Source organism: Pogoniulus pusillus, chromosome 23, assembly GCF_015220805.1.
Source record: "Pogoniulus pusillus isolate bPogPus1 chromosome 23, bPogPus1.pri, whole genome shotgun sequence".
NCBI lineage: Eukaryota > Metazoa > Chordata > Aves > Piciformes > Lybiidae > Pogoniulus > Pogoniulus pusillus.
Window position 1 is genome coordinate 14,268,405 of NC_087286.1, and position 24,982 is coordinate 14,293,386.

The following is a 24,982-nucleotide window of genomic DNA, read 5'->3' on the forward strand; positions in this document are numbered from 1 at the left end:
ACTCTGCCCTCACAGCTCAGCCCTGTGCTGAGGCAGTGACCTGCTGCTTTTCATGTTGGAAGAGAAGACACTGATAGTTCTTCTCTTTTCTTTTTAACAACACTCAGAGCTCTTCAGCCTGGAGAAGAGAAGGCTTCGAGGAGACCTTGTAGTAGTCTTCCAGTATCTGAAGGAAGCTACAGGAGGGCTGGAGAGGGTCTTCTAATGACAGGACAAGGAGTAATAGGTTTTAACTGGCAAAGGGGAGAATTAAACTGCGTGCTAGGAAGAATTCTTTACAGCAAGGGTGGTGAGACACTGGCACAGGTTGCTGAGGGAGGTTGTGGCTGCTTCCTCCCTGGAGGTGTTCATGGTCAAGTTGGATGAGGCCTTGAGTGACCTGTTCTAGTAGGAGGTGTCCCTGCCTATGGCAGGGGTTTGGAACTGGATGAGCTTTGAGGTCTCTTCCAATCTAAACCATTCTATGATTCCATGACTGGAAGTGGTAACCTGCAGAAAAATGGAGAGTTCTTTTCATACACGTGATTATTCTGCCTCAAGCTTTGAGAAATGCTCCCTCACAGCTCAAGTTTTGCTCATCTTATTCACATGAACAGTCCCTCTGAAGTCAATTAAAACAACAACCTCACTTGGGCAGGGCTAGTAACCAGGACACATATAAGACACCAAACAAATTAACCATTACTTCTTAGCACAACAGATTTCAGGTACTTGTAGAGTCATTTACAATACAGTGGAGAATTCAGCTTCATTCTTTTTTGTCCCCTCAATTCATAAATCACCATAAAGGAGTTTTCATTTCTTTTCCAGAGTCTCATCTCTTAGTAGTGAAGGTTTAGGACAAGTTTCTAAGTGCATGAGCAGGAATCAAAGTTCTTTTTGTTGCAGGATCTTGTGCCAATCTGTCCTTACGCTAGGCAACTTCTGCTGACTTTTCTGATGTATTCATCTGTAACAAGGGAGGCAGTTCAGCAATTTAGAAAAGCTTTAGCTTGATCACCATGCAGAAACATAAACTTCACTGCCTATTTCCATAGTGATCGCTCCAATTTGCCAGATGCAAAATGGGAGGCTTACATCCCTCATGCTAAAAATCCTTCTTAGAGGAAATCCTAGGCTGTCGCTCCATCTGAGTAGCTTTAGTTAAGTCTGGAAAAATATGCAAAGGTAGCTCTTAAATAAAAGCTCTCTTTCTCCCCCCTGCCCCCTCCCTGTTTCACAGCCGTCTCCATAATCTGTTTTGGAGGCTGAGGCATAAGATGTATTAACATGGCAGGCATATGTTCTCCTTGCTGAGTGTTTTTTGACATTCCCACAAACCCCCTGAGACTTTGTGTCACAATTCTATAAACTTTATCTATTTGTATATTCATATCTGGGCTTAAATCCAAACCCCTTTACATGCATTTACAGCAGACAATTTCAGTTCATCTCCTTGTATTTCAGATGGCAAGCAGTTAAGGCAGGTACATGTTTTAACCATCCTCTATAGTCTAATGCTCTAATGCTGTGTTTCAACAGCACACAGCTACATCACGTAGGTATATAAAACAGGACCACATTGAGCTGTGAAACAAGTGAAGACAGCTCCACTGATGCCCATACTGTTGCACCTGCTAATAGCTGAAACATGAAATGCCATGAGCATATCATATTATGTGCCTTACTGGTTTCCATTTTCATTTATCCTCCCCAGCTACACTAGATGATGGCCTTCAAAGAGTATAATAGTCTTCTTTATCTCATTTCTCTGACATCATTTTTGAGTTCCTTATTACTCTTGAACAGTGTAGCTAATAGTGCCCAAATTGCTTCTCATTCTTCCCATCATAGCAAGTCATTATTCAAGAAACCAGCACTCTTCACCCTTTCCCACATAAATAGCTCTCCCCCAAGCTAAAGCTAAAGCTTACTTCCAGGAGCCAGTCTCCTATTTCCTAAGCAATTAGGCTCCTTCTACTATCTATTAAATTTTTACTTTGCACATTTTTGCATTTTTTAATTAACTGTACCCTTGTACTCCTTGAGAGCTGAATCTTTGTCTAAAGCCTACTCTTCGTGCACTGATTTTTCTAACGATTTAATGGCTTCAATTAAAGTTTTGTTGGTGCATAGTTAAAACAATTCAGCATGCACTGGGGGATACATGTGTTCTAGGACAAAGATGTCTTATGCCAGTGCTTCTGCAGAAATAAACCTTGCCAGCATCAGCACTTCCTAGCAAGGGCTGTACTGCTTTGTCTAGAATGGTTTCTAAACTGGTATAGCTAAAGTGGCCATAAAACAAAGCATAGACCTATTTCTGTGTTACAGAGGTAGTCAAAAAGGCTAGCAGAGAGATTTGGATGCTGTATTAGCTAAATTAATCAGATTGCCTTGCTGACTGCAAGTTGTCAGTTGTGATACAGACATATCTGTGTGTATGTGCATGGTGGTGATTTACTGATGTCCATTTTCTCCCACCTTTTACTCTTTGAACAACATCTCAGGCAGTGTCTAAGCCAAGCAGTTCCTCTGCCTGCTGTAACTTATGCTCTCCAGGAAGGTTTTTTTCACTTGCCTCACTAGGCAGCTAGATAAATTACTGTTATGTGACCTTCAGGCACCTTGCTTACTCCATGGAAATTGTCCATATGCACACTCTCACCCCATGATACTCCATATGACGGGCAAGGTAGTTTATCCCTTTTCTTAGTTACTCTTCCCCCCAACTCTGGCATTACAAAACACACTGACAGGTGTAAGCACAGCTCAGGTGATGCTCTGAAATAAAACTCTTGAGTGCTCTGAAAATAAACATCTGATCATCAGGTAACTCTTGTATGTCCCCATACACTTAGCACAGAAAGGAAAAATATATCCTTTCTTGCCCCATCACAGCTTGAGCTCTTTCTCACCTCAAAGATCTCAGATAATTTTTTCTTTACATTTTAAAATGTAAAGAAAACAACCTGTTGTTCATGGACCCTATTCTTAATTTGCCCAAAGTTCATCCTACTGAAGTAGTGGAGCAGTTAGATTAGTTGAGTGAGGAGCTGACTCTGCAGTTCCTTAGAAAATCTGAGAATAAAGGCCAGTATTGTAGCTGAAATGGCATTAACTGAGTGAAGGCAGGGAACGTTTTGCCATTCAGCAAGGTCAGACTCTAACATTCATGCAGAATGGGTAGGAGCTTCTTAAATTAGGTAGACTAAAGACTGAAGTCCTGCAATATGCAAACCTTTTTTCCACTGATAGACTTGGGTGCTAGGGCACTATAGCTGTTTACAGTTCTCAGTCTCGTGTTTGGCCTAGTCAATTATCAACTTTGTGCCTCAGTTTCCTTAGAAAGGATAATATTTCCTTGGTCTGGAAGTATCTGAGGAAGCACTTAGTAGTGTTTGTGAAGTCCTTAGAGACCACTGGGTGAATATGTAATGCATTCTAATAGTTATTTGTCCTCATTTTGTATTGGTTCATCTTGTAGCTGTTAATTTTTTTTTAACAATATACTGCTGTGTAAAAAATGCATGTGGCAATCTTTTGACTTTCAGAGAGAAATGTTATCCAAACAAAACTAAAGAGTAGAACTCATGCTCACAAGAGACACATTATCCGTGATGAGAAGAATCTGTAACAGGCACAGCACTAACTCAAAACTGAGCACCAAACAGCATCCAAACGCAAGCAATTTCAGATGTGTGCATATTGCCAGTACAAAACCAGGCCATTCTGCAAGCACAGCATCCCCCAAGGAGCAGTGAACCTAGCAGCAGCAACACTAATGGCTGTCTTCTCATGTGCAGTGAGGGAAAGCAGCACTTTAGAGCCGCCTTGGGCAGCTATTAAGTTATACATTCTTAACTTACTTCTATAAAGCTGTTGTTGGGTGGAAGCAGATGACACAAGGATTTTGGACCTGCTGTGTCTGTTATGGGGGAAGCATTCACCATCCTTGCATGTAGGGTGAATTTCTGGTTTCCTTCAAATTGATGGCAAAATATCTCTCCAATCTCACCTGCACTCAAACCCCACCAAAACCCCAAATGGTAGCAGTGTGCCCTGTAGAATTTTTCTCAGTTTGGACATTGCTTTCCCTCCAGTGCACACAGTGCATGTAGGGGAGGAGTGTGGCTTGTGAGTTTTCAAATGCATTTGTACTGCTACAACAGTGATGAAATAATAACATTTAAAACCCCAACAACCTAGTTTTCTGTGGGTAGACTACACATCATGCATGAATTACCATACTAGGTCATCTACTTTGTTTCTTACCCTCTTTTCACAACATTTCAGGCTGGTTTTTTGTTTGCTTTTCCACCTGATGCTTCATCCATTTCTATCTTCTCTTTTCAGGTGATGTGAAAGCTCACACTCTCCTGAGTAAACATGTCTGTTTTCTTCCTTGATATTGTCCACTCCCAACATAATAAGCTGAGCCTCAAAAAAAATGGTGAAACTTCATAGAAACCATTCTATCTCAAAAATTACTGTTGATTTCTTTTCCACTGCCATCTAGTGTATATCTATATATCTATAGATATAGATGTATAGATATATATGGACATTTCCTCTGTGGTGATAGTAGCCAGAAAATTCCTTCAGCTTCAGTGAGAACTTTGGCAATACCATGACATCAGCAGCTGATACCTTAAAGCCCAAGATCAAATTGCGTGATGCTTATAATAAAAATCATGGGAGCTTGCAATGTTGGATTCTTGCTCAAGTCCCAACTTCCTGATGCTGCTTCTGTTTTCAGTCATAGCCTTGAAATTCCCACGCAAGTGACAGACTTGTAGAAAAACACAATCAAAAAGAAGTGGAAGTATTAATGTATTGATTGATTTCATTGTTTGGCCATGTTTCTTGACACCTCACTGTATGATCCAAAGTTTCAGAAAGCAGAATTCATCCTAGCAACAGCAAGAAAAAACAAACAAACAAACAAAAAACCCCAACCCCAAAAAACCTCTGGGTTTTCTACCTTCTCTCTGAGTATGCAAAAATAGCATTAGAAGTCCTTCTATTAAATAGGCTACATCTTTGCTTTGCTTCAAAGGCAACTTACACCATTGATTGAAAGCCTTTAAACACAATTTTTGTCTAAGGAAGATCCTGATGTGCAAATTGCTGTCGTGTCTGGGACAAAGATCACACGGGCTGCTGCAGGATCCTTACACTGTCCCACTGCTATCCCCTGGCAGGCATATCGAAGGGAAACGAGGTGGGCTGGCTGAAAAAACTTTCTCATGCCACATTCTGTTATGTGTCGTGCATGCTGATGTCTTCAGGGGGTTGCATGAAAATACAGTACAGAGTAGCTAACATTGACATTGAAGGTTCCATCCTCCACCCAGGTCTACCAGCTCTCTGTTTCTTTCCAGTGAGGTCAGTGAAGGTGTGAGTGACTGCTTTGTGTTTCCCCTGTGGTTTAGATCCTTCCCTGCTGCAGTTAGAGTAACTGCAGTGGGTCTCATCTGTTGTGCACAGGCTGAGCCGTGTGGCTCTAAACTCAGAGGCTGTTCTGAGGACAAAATTCATTTCCAAAACATTTTTATAAACTCAAGGAAATCTTTAATGTCTTTATTCTGTTACTACTTTAAAATAATAATCCCAAACTGACCTGGGAGCTATTACTCAGTGAGCACCGGGCCCTTGGAAGGTTTCAACTTGTCAGCTTTAGCCATTTTTTGAGCACACAGAGGAAGTCATTAAGGCACATCAGGCTGCTGATTGCTATTAAACTCTGCAGAGAGCTCTGTGTAAAAATCAATGCCATAACAGGACTACAACAATCTGAGAGGCAGTAAAAGCATTTCTTTACCCTCTGGTAACTCAGAAATGGATTCATGTATGTTGTGAAACCTCAAAAAAAAAAATCACCTATGAGCTAGAGGCCAAATGTAAACCTCTGTGACAAAATAATACAGCTCAGAAAGCTCCAAGCACATGAAAATGGGATTATAATGGAACTGTCACTGCACTACCCTCAACTCTATGTTTCTGTGCTGGAGAAATCTCACACATCTGCACATACATGCATGCACCTGCTTATTTATTATAGGTGGTCCCAGAGAGCACCTTTTTTTTATTGTATTGCCACTAAAGAACCCAGAGGGGAAATGTGGATTTTTTTGTAAAGTACGACCTTATGTAGCTGTTGCCAGAAAAATGCATGGATGAGAGGTATCAGCAAAGGTGTAACTTAGATGGCTGATGGGTTTTGCTTGTGTGGGAGCTGCACTGGAAAATTCAACACAGTTTGCTACTAGTTGAAGGTTTTTTTTGGGGGGGGGGGGATGTATTTCTCATGCAAAAATAATCTAGTTTACATCATATTAGGAAGTTTGATTTTAAAGATGTAGTATAGCATCTAAGCAAGGTCCATTGCCTGGCTCTGAGGCCAGTTGCTGTGGAATGACTTCAAACCATCCAATTCTCTTACCCTAGAAAACAAAGTGGCTGCATTCAAATTTTTTTTTGCATGAATTTTGTTCAATTTTTGATGATAAAATATCAAAGCTTTTTTTTATTATTTGATTCTTTGATTCTTATATGAAAATATTTTTTTACTGAGCAGTAATAAATTAGATTCACTTTGTTATAGGCTCATTTAGGTTGGAAGGAACCTCAGGAAATCACCTTGTCCAACTTACTAATCAAAGGAATTGCTTTTAGTATAGCATAAAAACTTAAAATGAATCCTTGTAAAACCAAATGTTTTCATAAAACAAAGCAAGACCTAGTTAGGATGTTTCAGAACCTTTATTTCCTGCTCTGTCTCAACCTTTCTGCTCGACTAAGCAGTAGTTCTCGCCAGTTCTTCTTACTCATTTTAAAATTCGACATTGCAGGCTTTTATTGAAAAGAAAGTTCCCTCTGGTTTTCCATTTTAAAATATAAGGAAATGTCATGTGGGGTTGATGCACCCTAGGAGAAGGGTTGCCACAAGCGAGTCCCCTCTGGATCATGGTCTGCTCTCGTGGCTGATCCCAGAAAAGGCATTTTTAAAGAGACAACATGAAGGTGAACTATCTCAGCACCAGGGCACAAGACAGGCAGGACTTAGGATCAAAACAGACAGCTGGAGGGAGGTTAGTTCTGCCCAAAGCTCACCAAGGCTGCAGGTGTTTGACAGTCTCCTCCCTGTCCTGGGCAGCCAACACTTTGCATCTCTCTGAGCCCATGGCAAGAATATGCGGTTGTGGTTGCAGCCAATGTGTCAAACCCTCCCAGAGTATCCAGCCCCAGAACTGACATCTGGAGAAAAGAATCCAAAATATGCTTTCTGTTAAGGACTGTATCAAGTGCATGCAGTGAGAAAACTGAACCAGTGAGCTGTTAAAGCCTGGTTTAGTGGGGATGGTCCAGATCAGCTGCAATGAGGAGGCAGATTGTGGACCGCTTCCCCAGCATAGCGCAGAGGAGCGAGGCTCCTACACTCATTACAGCAGGGGAAAACCCACTTTTCTTGCATGGCTAATTTGGAAGTTATGAATCAGCCTGTTGTTTTTGTTTCAGTGGAGTACAGACAAGAGCTGTGTGAAAGGAGGCTGCTGCCTGTCTGTCAGGCAGCTGTAGTTTTTTAGCCTGCAGCCTCTTTTAATGCGCATTCTTGGCAAATTCTGAAGGGAAGCAGTCACCACCCTGCACTCAGACACTAGAGCTGATCTCATACTCCAGTCACTGAGCTGAGGACTTCACTCCTGCATCGCCCTGCATTTGATGCAGCCAGTGAGCAAACTGACCCAGTAACCAGAAAATGGAATTAGTGTCTAAGTTAAAAGGCACTGTATAAATATGCTCTCGAGTCATCTGGTTTTGAACAGAGATTAGTGGGGGTTTTTGTGATTTTTTTTTTTTCAGTGTATCTACTTTTCTCAGGTGTTAGATAGACCCTTTGCTGTCTGCTGGTTGTTAGGCTTTTTATTAGTAGGCATTAAAGGCTATTCCAGCCCAACTCTACAGGGTTTAAAGGCATGAGAGACAGTTATCTGCAGGAAAAAAAGTCCATCTTTCTCAAATAATTAGCAATTATCTGGCAAAAAATGCTTCTGAACTGACTACAGCAAGAAAAACACTTTTCATCTTCACCTTTTTTCCCACCTCACTCTCCCACCTCTCTTTGCCTCCCCCCAACCTTTCCCCTAGCATAGTCTGAGCAGCCTTTGCCAAAGGAAACACTGATGAAAGTGACTTTCAATGGCTGAGCAGTTCCCTCTGCTACCTCCTCCCTGATCGCCTTCTAGATTGCAACAGACATCTGCCTTTGTACACACCATGTCAGAGTCCAGCAGAGACATTTTCTGTTCATTGTTTCTCCAAAACAAATAAAAGCAACACAGACGATGCAAACTGGCTGTAGACATCCCATTGCTAATAAGAGAGCTATGTTGGTAATTGCTAATAATGATGCAGTGTTTCAGCATGGGAACGTGGTTCTAGCTGTAATGTGGATCTGGCCTGAATAAAGTAACACAGATGGTAACAGTATTGCATATTTCTTTGGAGTGGAAGTTGAAATTCTACTGTGGGAAGGAAAAAAAAGCCAAACTCAAACATTCCTATATTTCCTTCTGGTTATTTCTTTAATATTAGCAGCACTGACATGCTGCATCTGTGGGCTGTGTCAGTGCCACCTAAGGAGCTTAAAGAGGAGTCTGAGAAGTGGGAAGAAGCAGTTGTTTCCACTCAGCAAAGGAAGCACTTAGGTGCTGTTTGACAGAGCTGCATTTGCCTCCCTTGGCAGGGATACCCATTTTGGTCGCACACAACAGGAGCCAGTTTGCAGTAAATCAGACTTTAAACATCTCACAGAATCACAAAATCACAGAATTAGCCAGGTTGGAAAACACCTCTAAGATCATCGAGTCCAGCCTATCATCTAATCCTTCTAATTAACTAAACCATGGCACTAAATGCCTTATCCAGCCTCCTCTTAAACACCTCCAGGGATGGTGACTCCACCACCTCCCCAGGCAGCCTGTTCCAATGGCAGTCACTCTCTATTGCTGCTGTCTGAGAGATTGGTTCTGGAGTCTTCTTTCGTGAACCAGACCTCCCACATCTGTACCTCAGTTCTCCAGGAGCACCTTGTTGCCTTTTTGCAGGCTACAAGCAGCAGGAGCACACAGTCTGTGGGCCAGCTCCTGGATTCCAGCTTTCTCTGAAGCCTGTAAAGTACGTGCTCCACTGGGAGTGCCTGTCTTCCTCCGTGCTTACGTGCACAACCGCTTTGGAGCCCGGGCGAGCCAGCACCAGTGGAAGCACAGACTGCTACTTTGGCCTGACTGCAGCATGTTTCCTCTGAGAGGTGTTTGTAAAGCTGTGGCAGCATGTCGAAGATAAGAGAGGCAGGAATTGGCTGTGTTTGCCGAGTGCTTACCTTTGTTGGCTCTGTCCGCAAGGGCAGCTACCCTCACTTTTGAACTCTCCGAACTTGCTGCATGTTCTTCCGCAAGAATTACTAACTCACCCAGACCCAGACTGTCAGGGCCAAAATTGGCCTTCCTGAAAGATTAGGTTACAGCTTTAGATCAAAGTCCTACTGTGCCATTTTGCACCATGTGGATGCAACAGTCAGCCAAGTCTGAGTCTCGAGCGCAGGTGGCTGTATGATGCACACATGAAAGTTAGAGCCAGAAGACAGAGCCTAAATTTCATCCTTTTCCCCTAACGTCCACCTTTCTCATCCAACCTTAGATCTGCATTACCAGTTTAAATTTCGGAGGATAGCTACTAGTGTCTAAAATTGTTGTGCCACTCTTTCCTTTGCAGCTTTGCCTTGTGATCTGGCAATTCAAAACTGAGCTTAATAGAGCCTTTTTAGCCAGCTGAGAAAGAATGATCCACCCAAGAGGGCTCTTCCTGGGGAAAAAAAAAAAAAAAAGAAAGGAAAACAAGAGAAAAAAGCACTGCACAGTATTAATTGTCATGTGGAGGGAACATGGAGCAGAAAGCAGTGGTGGCATATGTGTAAGAGATAAACACTGTATTTGCTGCAGAATTGCTGTGTATGCGTCTGGAAGCACAAGGCATGAGCAGGAGTGATAAGCAAGGGTCATTTAGAAATTGTTATGAGCAACATAGTGAGAAACTGGAGAAAGAGCAGCTAATTTCATTTAATTCATCCTTCCCAAAGCTAAATGTCTCCTCTAGACTGGATATCTGGACCTCTTCTGTGACTTATAGGGAGGGAGGTACCTCCAGCAAAAATATATCCCACCTTAGGAATGATTGCTAGGATAAACTGTTCTTCCAATGTGCCTTTATCTCTCTCCCCAGGCTACCTAGGGATAACCAGCTCAGAGTTATCTGCCTGGGTTTTAGAAAACCACTCTAAGGTAAAATAAATTCCACCCAAAGTCCTCAGAAAAGGCTACCCAAAGTGGACAGGAAAGCTGGCAAGCTAAGATAGCTGCAGAAGCTGCTTTCCACCATGGTGGACACGGAGTTGATTGCCAGGGCTGGTACAGTATTGCCCATGTCAGTGAGGTAAAAATAATCTTTCAACTGCTTGGCAATTGTTTGCCATGTCACAGGCTTAATGAGTGTAATTGGTTCACAAGTGAAAATGAAACCAGAAAATGTTCTGTTCATACAGATGTAGACATTTTCTTCAGGAACTTAAACTGTTGTCCTAAAGTATAGAACATGCTGATGTACTTCCAGTGTAAAATTGTACTTCCAGTGTAAAATTGCTTTTGCTTGGGCAGTGTTACCTGCAGCTTCTGTGGTTTGGCTCAAAGCCTTTTTGAATCTCAGCAGGGCAGGCTGACAGACCTGTGCTCATTGGTCTGTGGCATTCAAAGTCACCCCTGCAGAACACACCCACCACAGAAGCACACATGGTCAGCAGTTAGACTTCTGTAGCAAAAAGGATGCGTGGTAGGCCATAAGGATAAGAGCAGCATTCCTGGAGTGGAAGAGAGTGGAAAGCAAAATGCCGGAATCTAAATACACACAACATAAACTGCCTAATTCAGCAAATGCAGCTCATTCACTTGAGCTTCCTCTTTCTTCTCTCAGCACACTCTCGGCCCTGTTTAACACATGCTTGAGCCCAGTTATTTTAATGCATCCAACAGGCGCTTGCAGTTAAGCACATGTTTGGTGATGTGACCGATTTAAGGCCCAAATGTCTGTGCTCCAGCACATGAACAAGGATGTTGCTATGAAGATGGAGCATTGCACGCTAGGATTTGTAATTGATGCAGCCCAAACCACATGGACAATGAGGCACTATGAAATGCTTCTGGTTAGAAGAATGTTTACATGCATCCAGTCAGGTCTGAGCTCAAAAATTCTGATTAATCAGAGCAATGAGTGTATCTTAGATCAAATGATGAAGCCCAAATCCTAAAGTTCCTGTTACTGCAAAACTCCCACAGAGTTGAAACATGCAAATTGGATGCAGTTCATAGACTCCTGGCAGATCCTCAGGGCAGTGTCCCTAAGTTTCTGATATTTTGCTGAGGGGTTGTGAGCAGTCCTGTTGTTTAAAATTCAGGGAGAATAGAGGACACTGCATTTTCACTTACAATGTGATTTGCTGTCTCTACCTTATGTAACTAAAACATAAGGGTGAACTTAAGCAGGACTAGGTTATGCAGCAATGACGCCAGCAGTTTCTTTTGCTGAGCCTTTAGCCAAGCTGAGGACACAATGCTAATCTAGAGCTGCTTCTCTCTTTCCTTAAATAATATTTTTATTGAGCAAGAAGCGGATGTCAGAATGGCCTTTTGATCAGCTAAAAACAACAGTGTCTCTAAGGGAATCTTTCCTGTTTATTGTGTGCTTCTGCATTTGAAAAATGCTAGCCTACAGCAGAGCTGGACTTCTTAACATACAAGAAGCAGGGCAAAACAGGATGAGGCCAAAATGGGAACTGTATATCACAGGAACTTGGAAAGGCAGGAAGTAACAAAAGAAGTAGAAATTCTTGATTAAAAGTATAATTGTACCATCTTGTGCAAGAGGATAATGACTTTCAAATGTCAGCCTTTGTGCCTGTTCATAATGATAAAGCTATTAAACAATACGTGCTGTTCTTAATTCCATTTCTCATGGCAAGTCGTTTAGGATCCACAACTATTCTGTCCAATAAAAGCTAAAGCATTTCTTCAGCACTATATTCAAACAGCAGATTGAAAGGCATGCTGACTAGAGCCATGCCAGCCAGGACTGCTGCACAGGGGTTTAAAATGTCTCTAAGATTCTGTTATAAGCCCCTATTTCAAGGATTTAAGTATCAGCCATAAAAATGCACTCTCAAGATAAAAGTCAGTCAAGGAGTGAATATTTAAAGCTAATTTGTTAAAATAAAGAGACATCATTTTTGGTAGTTTAGAAGGTTTATGTGTCTTGAATTTTTTTTTTCAGATCTGCAACTGAAAAGTAAGTGTATTTCAGAAATTAACTTGGTAAGAAATTAAATGTCAGAGCAGTTAGTGGCTTTCTTATTTCAGGAACTTGGTTGTAGCAGAAGTAATCAGGAGTTATCAAGTTTTAAAACCACTGCTTTGAAGCTGAGCTTAGTGCATCTGGGGAGGGACTATTGACAAGGTCTTGTAATGACAGGGTGAGGGGTAATGTGTTTAAACTGGAAGAGGGGAGATTCAGACTAGATATTAGGAGGAAGTTCTTTACAGTGAGGGTGGTGTGACACTGGAATGGGTTGCTCAGGGAGATTGTGGGCGCTTCCTCCCTTGAGGTGTTTAAGGCCAGGTTGGATAAGGCATTGAGCAACCTGCTCTAGTGGAGGGTGTCCCTGCCTATGGTGGAGGGTTGGAGCTGGATGATCCTTGAGGTCCCTTCCAACTTAGACCATTCTATGATTCTATGATCTATAAAGTGCTGTCTGCAGCTACCTGAAAAGAGATTGTGGAGAGGCTGCTGCTGGTCTCTTCTCACGGGGAAATAGTGATAGAACAAGAGGGAATGGCCTCAAGCTGTGACTGGATGTGTTTAAACTGGACAATAAGAAACATTTTTTCACATAAAGAGTGGTCAGGCTTTGGAATGTGCTGCCCAGGGAGGTGGCTGAGTCACCAACCCTGGGTGTGTTTCAGAAGTCATTAGGATGTGGTGCTTGAGGATATAGTTCAAGGGTGAACTTTGTAGGGCAGGGATAACAGTTGGACTTGATGATCCTGGGGGTCTTTTCCAAACAGAATGTTTCTGTGATCTCCTTGTTGGTACTGGAAAAAGCTCGTTTGCTTCAGTGGTGATAAGATCAAATGCTAACCTCCTCAATAGGAAGATAGATTCTGGAAGAAAAAGTAAGAACTCAGTTTGACAGTCACAGCCCCTGGTAAAATGTTCACCTATATAATGTCAGTGAAGCTGCCTCCAAAGACAGGAAGGCAGATGTTGTGATGGTGTTACTATGGGGCCTCAGCCTTGGCCAGCATTCATGGAGGGCCACGAAGATGGTCAGAGGGCAGGAGCACCTCTCCTATGAGGACAGGCTACAAGAGTTGGGGCTCTACAGCCTGGAGAAGGCTTCAAGGAGACCTTGGAGTAGCCTTCCAGTATCTGAAGGGGCCTACAGGAGGGCTGGGAAGGGACTGTTTACAAGGTCTTGTAGTGACAGGACAAGGAGGCATGGGTTTAACCTGGAAGAGGGGAGATTTAAACTGGATGTTAGGAAGAAGTTCTTTCCAGTGAGGGTGGTGAGACACTGGCACAGGTTGTCCAGGGAGGTTGTGGCTGCTCTCTCCCTGGAGGTGTTCAAGGCCAGGTTGGATGAGGCCTTGAGCAGCCTGCTCTAGTGGGAGGTGTCCCTGCCTGTGGCATGGGTTGGAACTGGATGATCTTAGAGGTCCCTTCCAACCTAAACCATTCTGTGTTTCTATGATTTTGGTCAGTGTCAGTGTCTCTGCTCCCAGGCCGTGGGATGGTGCTGCTTGCAGGCTGAAGCCAGTAAGAACATGTTTTAGAACTATAGGCACATGCCAACAGAAAAGCTATAGAATAAATTGTCATTACAGATGGTTCAATGTTTGGGGCGGGGGGAAGATGTTAGCAGAGAATTCTGCAGCAGCTTCCGCAAGTCCTATCCAGCAAGTGATATTTATGGATTGTTTACAAGATTTTCACATATGGCATTCAAAAGAAGTTTGTAACTTTTATGTTCTGCCGTCCAGCTTATTTACCTTACAAAAATCCCACTCCAAAGGTCAGCTACTTTCTGTCTGTCTCAACAGCTCCAGGTCTAGGGGAAAATGCTGGCTGTAATCTCAGCATGAAGTAGTTAAACAAATGTGCTTTTAAACGTGGTAGAGATGGTTTCGTGTTTTATTCTCATATATCCTAGGCTCTGTGTCCCTTGGCTTTAGGCATTGTTTAAATGCGAGCACTGTTCAGCACCTCTTTCACATTCAAATGATACATTTGTGTCCCTTTGTGTGCAAATGCCTGTGTATTTTCAACACTGCCTAGTTCCTGTGAAACCAAGGAGACAAAGATTATGTCAAAGTGGGTGAATAATACTGAAGTGATCATGATGCAGCTATTCTTCTTTTCAAAACCTTCAGAAGAGTCCCTCCTTGCCTCTTCCTAATTCCAAGCAGCACAAGAAAGCTCATTTCAACCTCTTCCAGCCTGACACTCTGCTCTTGGTGCTGGCTTTCCGTCTCTGAGCCTCTTCCTCTGCTACATCTGACTGAGGTCAGATCTACCTACTGACTTCTTTCCTTACCTGGCAGCAAAACAAAACCTTCACTTTTTCTTACCGCAGCTTATTCGTATACCGGAACAGATCTGGTGCTAAGTGATTAATTACAGGTGAAATTCAAGTAGCATAAATGCCACTACTTGCATCTGGTCAGTTCATTTTCTGAGTGCAAAATGTGCTTGCACACGGGGAAGCCACAGATCAGCTCTTTGATTTATCCTAAATGTCACTGTAGCTGGGAGGTATTAGTAGCTGGAAATTATATTTGCTGTAGAAGACCAATGATAACATTTCAACAACTGATTGAATAGTCGAATCTCTTCAGCTATATTCACACAAAAGCAATATAATTACAGTGCAACTATTATTTATATGGTGCCTGATTTGTGATATATGTGTATAATCAACTGCAAATTATCTTCTTTTCAAACATCTGCTGTAGTTTATTGTGAGTTTATTAGAGGATGTCTAATACTCAGGAAAGAAAAAGATGTGCAAGAAATCCATCACCTCTTTTCTGGCAGGAGGGTGTTGCAATTCCAAGAGAGTCTGTCTGTCTTCTTTGTAGTATTAGCCCTCTGGATTTGAGGATTTGAGGCTTTCTACTGAACCATCATGAAAACGTCTTCATGATATTTTGATGTCTGTCATAATAAACCTACCCTCTGACCAAGAGAACAAAGAAAAGGAAAAAGCTAAAAAACAAGGCCCCAGCTGTAAAACAGGCACTAGTTCAAAGCAATGAAAACTAAGGAAAAGTAGGGTTTCAAATCAGCATCATAAAATGGTTATTTCATCAGCTGGTAATATCACAAGCATCATCTTTTAGGAATGCCACCCAGGAGTATAGTTCTTTTTTGCTCTTGAGGGTCCAATGTACCAGCTCTGGAAGCAGGATGTGTGGTTGGTTGTAGGACACAGTTTCTGGGCTTTTGCAAGTTTTGTCAAACCACCACAATTTAAGAATAGCACTGGAGGAAGAACATTTGAAACCTCATCTTAGCTGCAAAGTATAAAAACAGCTATTAAATATACCTCCTGCTAGATGTTTATAGGTGTAGTAAGGGGGCCTTACCTTGGGATAGGCCTCAGTGAGTTAAATTGCAGCCACTTAATAGAGCCGTGCCAGTTTTCAGCTTTGGTAGAGCTGAAGAACCAGGAGAGAACACCAAGCAGGTCCTACAAGTATGGTCAGAAGAGCTCTGTGACAAGATTTGAACATGTGTTCGAATTGCTCTTCTAGAGCTGAGATTCTTCAATCAGGAACACTTTTTCCTCCTCTTCAGATAATTTGGCTTTACCAGCAGAGTCTGCCGTGCTCTCTGCTACCACATCTGAAGAGTTTCACAAATGGCAGAGAGCAGAGTGTGATTGCAGAGTAGGATTTTGGGGTTCCCTGTTGGGCAAGGCATCTGCTTCGGTCCCATGTGTAGGACAGGTGACACATGGCTCACTTGGAGCTCCTAGTCTCAGACACGTGTCTCAGAATCTCTTTTTCACTATTCCTTTCATCCTGGAAAAAGTTTTGTTATCTCTGTGAGAATATAACTTATGCAGAGACCACAGGATCAGGACTGTGGCTTACTCCGTTAACACCTAATTAACCCTGGGAATTCGTTTCCACAACACAGAACTAGGCCAAGAACATAGGTAGCTTTACAAAAGAAAATGAAGGATTTGCAATAAAGATGTGGAATATCTACAATCGCATTTCATGTGATACAAAATAATTAAGGGATATAAGCCATAATGGTTCATGGCACAATCTGAGTTCTAACAGATGGGGATAAGATGAAATTTACCCATGGGAAAGTAATTTTGTAATTGTAGAGGTGGGCGTATTCCTCTTACTCCTGTATTTATTTTAGCTGTGTATTTCTATTTGTATAAACATTAAGGGAAAACATCAGTCTATAACCTCTGGGTATTTTTACCATTTCTTTAAAATACAGAGTAATTGCTGCCTGCTTCTTAAAGAATAAAAGGGAAGAAAAAAATTAAAACCCCTCATTTTTCCCCACCCACACATTTCTTGTCACTTCATATATCCCAGCTCTCAGCTTGCCCCTCCCTCGGCAGAAGCCTGGGAAAAGATTCACAAGCACATGTGAAAAATGATAGTTTCACATGGCTGTAGTAGATTCACATCCTTATTATGTAAATGAGTGGTTTTTGGTTTGGGCGTCTCTTTCGTGGGTTGTGTGCAGCTGGTTAAATACTTAAACACTGTGGGCCAAATTGCTCCTACTGGAATTCCACTGGCTTTGGCTGAACTACACCAGGAACCGAAACAGGCCGGGGAACCAGGATCTCCTTTTGCATGTAATGGAATAGCCAAATGGGGACCGGGATGGCTGCACAGTAGCAGAAAGGAAGAGGCAGTTAGGAACAGATTTCCCTTGGCCCGCTCGGTAATTAAGGGAGTACCTGGAGAAGCACAGATCTGAGAACCCTCACTTTGCTCCTCTGATCTGCACTAGCTCCAGACAGGTAAGTGCAGAGCCCTGTGTGCAGGAGGCTGATTAATTAGCCCAAGCCAGTTGTAAAGTCTTTCGGAAACAAGCGGTGTCTGTTTTCTCCCGCACAGGATGCCAAGAGATGTATTTAAAGTGTGAGAGTCAAAGGTCAGCTTGGCATCCCGTACCTTCAGCAGGAGCTCTCGCTTGCGGCCCTGTTTCATGTTAGCAATGCTGCCTGGGAGCCGTGGAGCTATTGTACTTGATAAGAGAAGGAGTGGGATTAATCTGCAGCAAGGAAAATTTAGGTTAAATATTATGAAAAATGTTGTAACTGCGAGATCACTTAAGCAAAGTAGCAGGCTGTCAAGGGAGGCAGTCAAGGCTGGAAGTGACACTTTTCTATCAGAGCTGCTTGGGAGAATAATTAACAAGCATTTCTCTTTGAACAGGGGGAGGGGCAGCTCGCTCTGCTCGAGGTCTCTGCCAAACCAAATGAGCCCACCAATCTCACAGACACGCTGTGACTTAATGCCTATGTACAGATAAAATGGAGCTCTCTGAAAGGACTTTGCCAGCCTCTTCTCAGCTTGTGTTACATATTCTAAATGTAAATTGAATGCAAATACTCTGAACCGTTCACCACAAAGCAGTTTACGGTCTCCTGTACTAAATCTAACCCACTGGAAATGTAAGGGCCCCTAGTAATGGTTCATACAATTCTTTCAAAACTAATTGGGTTTTACAAGAGTGAAAGTGTGCTCCAGCCTCTGTGATTTCTCACGCCTGTTTCAGATTTATTTTCACCACTTTTTTTTTAAATTCTCATTTATTACAGAAATATTTTTCTGTGTTTTTAACCAATCCCTTCCACTAATCAAAGTTAACGAATGTGTTAACATTGTATTCAGTGAGAAAATGCCTAAAATGTGTGGCTTAAGCTCTAAATATTCTGCTGGGGTTTTTATCTTCAGATTGTTCTGCTTATCCTCTTGTGCTGAACCAGTGATAATAAAGTATCTTTCTTTCTGTCTTTGCTCTGGAAAGATAAAATTTGTCATTTCCTATCATTATAGCCAAGTGCAGCAAACTGCAAAATAAATACCTCACCTCTGCATTATTTTGGGGGTGCAGTGTGAGTCAAATTCATTTTCTAAATCAGATTACAGGAAGTAGAAATCACAGCCCCTAATTTGCGCCACCAAAATTGGCAAATCATCTTAACAAAGAGCCAAAGAATGATTGCCTTCATAATGACAAAACATTTGAACTTGGCAGTTTTATAGATTGGCCCACGTCTAAAGAACCTTACCAAAGGTTATTCTCCACCATCTCCAGTGGAGTGCTGCTTCATAAAAGCAAGCATTCATTTTGCCCACTAACAGGAGCGTTGGCAAATAAAGGGAGGGCATAAGCAAGACAAAATTTAATCCATAGCTTTCCAGCTACTGCACCCTACAGAGCCACAATCCAGGGAACCAGAAAAAAAATGAGATCAAAAGGCTTTAAAAATGTCAGGCAACAGGATCTTACTTAAATTATTAGGTGAGATGCTCCCTTGTTTATAACAATAGCAAACGTGCCACACAGCCTCTTTTTTTCTCTCCTTTTATGCTGTTTTTGACAAGCTGGTGCAAATTCCAGGTAGAAATTGCATTTCTGCTTTCCAGCATCACTTTGGACAGCATTTGAAAACATGATTTTTGTGAAACAATGCAATATTCAATGATACCTGAATTGTGTAGGAGCTGGAGGATTTGTAACAGGCTCTTAACCAGTATTGACTGAAATAAAACTGATTTGGCAAAAAAAAACCCAGAAACCTGCCTTAGGTGGGGCTGCTAAGCACATAGGGAGTATGAAAAGGCTTATCTGTAATTCTGTTAAGTGATTCAGCTTGAAGGATCACACATTTCTGGTACACAGGCACATGCTAAAAGAAGCTTTTTATTTTTTTTTAATTTCCCAAATCTGAAATTGTTAAAACCACATAAGAGGAGATTTTTTTCCCCCTCATTCTTTATGTTGCCTTTATTGCAGAAAGCTAGATATCATCCCAAACTGTTCTCAGGCTGCAAAACAGTAAAACCTTTCTCCCAAGATCTAGATGCCACCTTTATGCTGCTTTAATCTTGTCCATGAGTAGTCTCCCTGTCCTCAGCAAAAGCAGGGCTGTAGAGTCTAAGTCTAAAAACATCTGCTGTGCGTATTAATTTTTGATGCTGCCACTTCTATCTCAGCGTTTGTAAGGTGAAGGATATGTCCTGAATATGAAGCTGGCTGAATATTGAACTTCTCTAGCTTACTGAGTCATTCACGTTACTAAATCTCACGAGCAGTGGGTACTACTGATTTAACAAAGCACCAATCAGACAAGACTTCTGGGCTTTCAATGAAAGAAACACAAGCAGAAAGTCATCAATATACACATGATTAATGATCACTCTTAAAAGCAGTTTTCACCGTGCCTCCTAATCATGGATTTAGATGGCTGTGTGTCTATGTGTGGGAAGTGTGACCTGAAATGAGGGAAAATATCTCAGCACCATTCTGGTTCCTTACTTATGTTAATGCCCTTGGGATTCTTTTACAGAATAGCACAGCTATTGCAGATTAAAGAAAACAGGATGGGCTATTTTTAGGATTCAATTCGTATGAAACTATTTTCACTTACCTTAGAGCAACTCCTTGATTTTCTTCTAACAAAATATGTTGGCTTAAGGTAGATGTGGGCAGGAGACTGCAAAATTGAAGTGAGTGGGACTTGCATCCTTAAGTAGTAAAAGCACCAGGAGACAAAACGAGTTGAAGAGGAGCAAGCTTAAGTTCTGGGTGTAAAGGGCACTGGTCATAGTGGATGAAAGGCATTTCACGTTCAGAATGACTTGTCAGAGTGAAGTGTTTGCTAATGTGCTTGCTTCTTCTCTTGTTACCTCCAGGTATCTAAGACAGTTCTTTCGTGGGAAACAGAGGGAGAGTCATTTGTAACGTGACAGTCTCACGCTAAGGCTGGCAGGGAATATTGTTAACCTCACAAGTCTTGATGTGACTGGAGAGGCTTGAGAGCTGTATGGGAGACAAGTCTGAAAATTAACAGCCTCATTAATCAAATCACAATGTTTTGCCAACTTCATGGTGTGTATGCAATCTATCCTGTGCACAACTTTGCTTTCTGTGATTCTGTGAACTACCTCTCTTCGAAGAAGACATCTTTTGAATCTACTTGCACAATGTCTTTAGTCAGGAGTGAAAGAGGGGTGGATAACCTGCTGAGACACCCTAGTGCAGCGCAAGAGAAATGTGAAGGTGCTGGAGCAGGTCCAGAGAAAGGCAACAAAGCTGGTGAAGGGCCTAGAGAATAAAGCTTGTGAGGAGTGACTGAGGGAGCTGGGGTTGGTTAGCTTGGGGAAGAAGAGGCTGAGGGGAGACCTCATGGCTGTCTACAACTACCTGAAGGGACATTGTGGAGAGGCTGCTGCTGGGCTCTTCTCCCAGGTAATTGGAGATAGAACAAGAAGCAAATAGAGTCAAGCTGAGACTGGAGAAGTTTAGTTTGGACATTAGGAAAAAGTTTTTCACTGAGAGAGTGGTCAGGAATTGGAATGAGCTGCCCAGGGTGGTGGTGGAGTCACCAACTCTGGATGTGTTTAAGGGTCATTTGGGTGTGGTGCTTGAGAATATGGTTTAAAGTGTATCTTCTTGAGTGGGGTTATAGGTTGGACTTGGTGATCCTGAAGATCTTTTCCAACCTGTTTCTGTGATTCTGTGAAGACATCCCTTGAATCTACATGCCCAGTGTCTTTGGTCAAGAGTGAAAGAGGGGTGGATAACCTGCTGAGGCATCCTAGCACAGCACACTCTCACGTGTCCCTCAGATAACTAGTTCTCCAGAGCTCAGCACAGGGTAATTCTGGGTCTCTCGAATGTCAGACAATGATTTTCTGCTTAAAATCAGACTTGCCCACAAATTCTTTGTTCTTCAGGCTCCTTCTAAGTACCCATCTTAAGGAGCTTAATGATACAGAGTTTCCTCTTTCCACAAGTAAGGATTTATGCAGAAGGCTTATTAGTACTTTTGAGCATTAATTGTGTAAATCACTGCACATCTAGACAATGCTACATCCATGAGTACTCCTGAGTTACAAAGAAATCTTATTTCCTGTTGTAATACATGGTGTTCTAAGTCTCTTTGTCCTTCTTACTCATTGTCCATCTGCAAATGTAAAAATTTTAAATCAAAGCTAAGAAGAGTTAGGAGCAGGAATATGTTTGCAAAAGATACACTAAATCACAAAATTAATGATGAGACTACTTTTGTAGCCATCTCAGTTCATCCAGAACCTTCAAACTCTCCCAGACTGGGAAAACGAGGCATAAGGAAGCCAGCTGACTTCACTGACTAGCAATGACATAGGAACAGACCCTTTGCTTTCAGCCTTCTTCCAAATCTAGTCTCTTCCACCTTTCCCCCATCATCTCCCACCTCCCTAAACAACCTAAGCCTCAAAGTACTGAGGCCTGTCCAGGCTGACATTTGCTTGGATCTGAAGTGTGAAATTTCAGCTTTCTCTCTAATCTCATGACTTTTTTGACCTGTTAGATGCTGTATGAACAGTACAGAGCTTTAATGACACAAAAAGTTCACAGGTGACCCCTGAGCAGCCCAGTTCCCTTCTAATGCTCCTGCATTCCCAGACAGTGGCTCTCATGAAAACAGAACAACTCCCAGTTCCAACCGACTACATGCTGGACATCTGCATCCATGCTGCAGGTGAAGATGTGACTGCAGCATCCATAATGGTTCCAAATCCTTACCCAGTCAGTGGCAAGGCTGTGGGGACATAGGTTTTGTTGTCCCCAGTGGGAGCATTCAGCACTGTGCAGAGTCAGTGACATTATTAGTACCTCAACCAGTTAAATAAAAATAGTTCAGACATGTCCCTGCATTGCAATCACATCTCCAAATGCAAGAATAGCAATTTTTGGTAGAGTTTATTACTGCTCTGAGCAGCACCATTAATGAGCAATCCCCTGATTTTCCCAGAGCACTTTATGCTGAATAGAAACCCTGCTTAGGCTCTTTCCAGCTGATAAAACCTTTTGCTGGAGGCATGAGGGGTTCTTCCATGATCCTCATTCCTATGGGAGGGAAAAAGAGACAATCTTTTGTGAGTTCCTCTCTTACCCTTCTGATACTTTTGGGTTTTGTTAACTCCTGTGTGGAATTTTCACACGAGGGTGGGACAAACGTTTGAAATACTTCTTGGAGTCAAGTGTCTGGTGAGGTTCTGCCATTAGATATAGCAGCACAGAATCTTAGTATTGTTCTGGTTGGAAGCCACCTTTAATATCACCAAGTCTCTTAACCTAGCACTGTCAGGTCACCACTAAACCATGTCCCTAAGCACCACATCCACACAGCTTTTAAATACCTCCAGGGATGGTGACTCTCTTGTGCAGTTTGAGGCTGTTTCCTCTCATCCTGTCTCCAATGTGGCAATCACACAAGGGCAAAAGACACTTTGTGGTATCTGTTTGAGAAAAAAGTCTATGGTAATTGAGGAGAAGCTGAAATACTGATGTTCTATGCCAAATATGTGAAAAATCAATTCAGTGAAACTGATTCAGGAGCCTCTTCCTCTCTGCCAAGTGTTGTCACTGTGAGTCAGGCCAGCTATTCCCTCTCCAGCAGCCTGTTAGTCTCTAACATCCCTTTGTTCAGAGAGAGAGAAAAAGGAGGAATGGCTTTACAATGCCCAGGAGACCAAATTCAGGTTAAAGCTAATGAGGAATGTGTATGTTTAATTTGTTAAAGGGGTTTTCTGCATGTTTCAGGAAAGAGGGGGGATTATTGCTGCTTCACTCCTGTAATAAAAAGCAGGATCCTGTATCTTGAAAATGTTTACAATGTAGCAAAATGAGGTTATGTTACATCATAAAATTTTAAAGGGGGCTATGCACTGACACCTAGGCTCAATGCCATGAAACAAGTGAGCTGTTCAGACAGGAAAGGTTGCCATGTAGAAATTAGGAAAATAATGGTTTAGTCTGAGAAAAACAAGGGCCTTTGACACAAAGTTTGTCAGTCACAGATCCTCGCCTGCCAGGTACTGTTTTATTCAGGGTGGGAGGTGAACATCGTGCTTGTATCATCTGGCTTAAGGCTGAATATGATGTTGGTTATTTGGGTATCCCAGCACTTGAAGAGAGCAAAACTTCAGTTTTCCCTTTCATTAACATGCTACAAGGTGACACTGTCTGGCTGTACTGCCGGTGGAGGGAATATAGCTCCACAAGTGCATCTTGTGACCTGCGGTGCACCCAGGAGCTGCAGCACCTCAGACACCGCGCAGGGAGGGTTTGCAGTAGGAGGCTGCATGCTGTGCTGCCAAAACGAGTCCCTGATTCCTTCACAGCAAGCCAGACGTTTCTGTGAGCCAGCTCAGGGGGGCTCGAAGTGAGGAAAGGGATGGGGCATTATCTCATTTCCTTCCCAGACTTCCTACTACTGTTTTGGGCAATTTATACCTTTAAGAATGCATAAGGCAAACAAAGCTTGTTCTCCCTGGTGTGTGAAAGGCTGTCTTTTGCATTATTAAACCGCAGAGGAAAGCCTGGCCTTATCTCCCTCACATTCTCTGCACGTACAGGAGAATCTGGCCCAAATATATTTCACGGCTTGTCTGTCTGGGTTAGTGTGCTGCTTGCTGTGAGCCAAGGAGAGGAAAGAATCAATGCTTAATGCCACAGAGCCTTATACAGATTGCTCTGGTATGCTTATCACTACTAAGTAGACAAAGAAAAGTAAAAGCATTAATAGATACCTGACTAGAAATGTAAATGAAACGAAAGCCATCAAATGAGGGCTTTATTTGATTGCAGAGTGGATGTTTTCATCAGCTATGGAATGGTTTATTACCTTTCAAGGCTTATTTATTGTAATTGATTAAAGAAGACTTAGAGCAGCACTTCCTTGTGGATAACAAAAGGGAAGAAGTTGTGATACCATGTGTGTTTGCAATTCATTGAGTTACTACAGGTCTCCCCGATATTTCAGCTAATATAGTGCTATAGATCTATGTCACACTGCCCATTGCCCTGAGTAGAAAGCAAGGACAGAGGTCTGACCCATGAAATGCAAAGTACAAATCAACATTGTTGCCCCATGCTTTCTTGGACCCATTAACAGCCCTTTCCTGAAGACTGTATTTCTGGATCACAGCTGTCAAAGCAGCCAGGATGAGGATGGGAGAGAATGTCCTAGGAAAGCAATCCTGCTGACCTCAAAAGCAGCAGTGTGTGCTGTGAGTGTCTTAGTCCTGACTTAAACTTTGCACTGCACTGTGTGACTCCCAACCAGATTTAGCCTTCACTGAGTATAGGTCCAAATGCTCAGCAGCTTTAAAAAAAAGTATATCTACAGAATCTGAACTGATGAGGGAGAAAAAGAAGGTGGAAACTTGGTGCCATCTAATGAATACTTCTGTGACATTTGTGCAGCTCCCACTGGAGAATCGAGCTGATGCACATGTATGCAGTATGGTCCCAATTACTGAAGCCCACAAGCTGTGTATGTATTTATGTTGTGTGTGTGTGTTCATTACCCTGCTTGCTTTCACAAGTAGGATTTTAGTACCAAAAGAAAATATGCAACATTTTTTTCAGCAGACACTTGTGAATTCTGGCAGGTTCTCAGCTTAGTTTTCCATTCTAATATAGCCTGTGTCAGTTCACCTCTGATGCAGCTTCACTAACCTCTGTAAAATCCTACTAAGGATGATGCTGGTCTGCTATGCACATTTTCCTTCCTGCAAGTCATTATCACATGCCTCTCTTTCTAAGAAAGACATCTTTATGAGAGGTGGATCAC

At 42.3% G+C, this 24,982-nt stretch overlaps 1 protein-coding gene across 5 annotated transcripts in view; it reads left to right on the forward strand.

The window, feature by feature from the left end:
* NRP1 (neuropilin 1) overlaps positions 1-24,982 on the forward strand; it is a 116,268-nt gene that overhangs the window by 12,693 nt on the left and 78,593 nt on the right. Inside the window, exon 1 of one of the 5 annotated variants that reach the window (XM_064162611.1) lies at positions 5,127-5,203. The exons of the other annotated variants lie outside the window; for them this stretch is intronic. The gene's annotated coding sequence lies outside the window, so the exon portion shown is untranslated. Of the gene's footprint in view, positions 1-5,126; positions 5,204-24,982 lie in introns of those variants that run through there. 5 annotated transcript variants of the gene reach the window in all.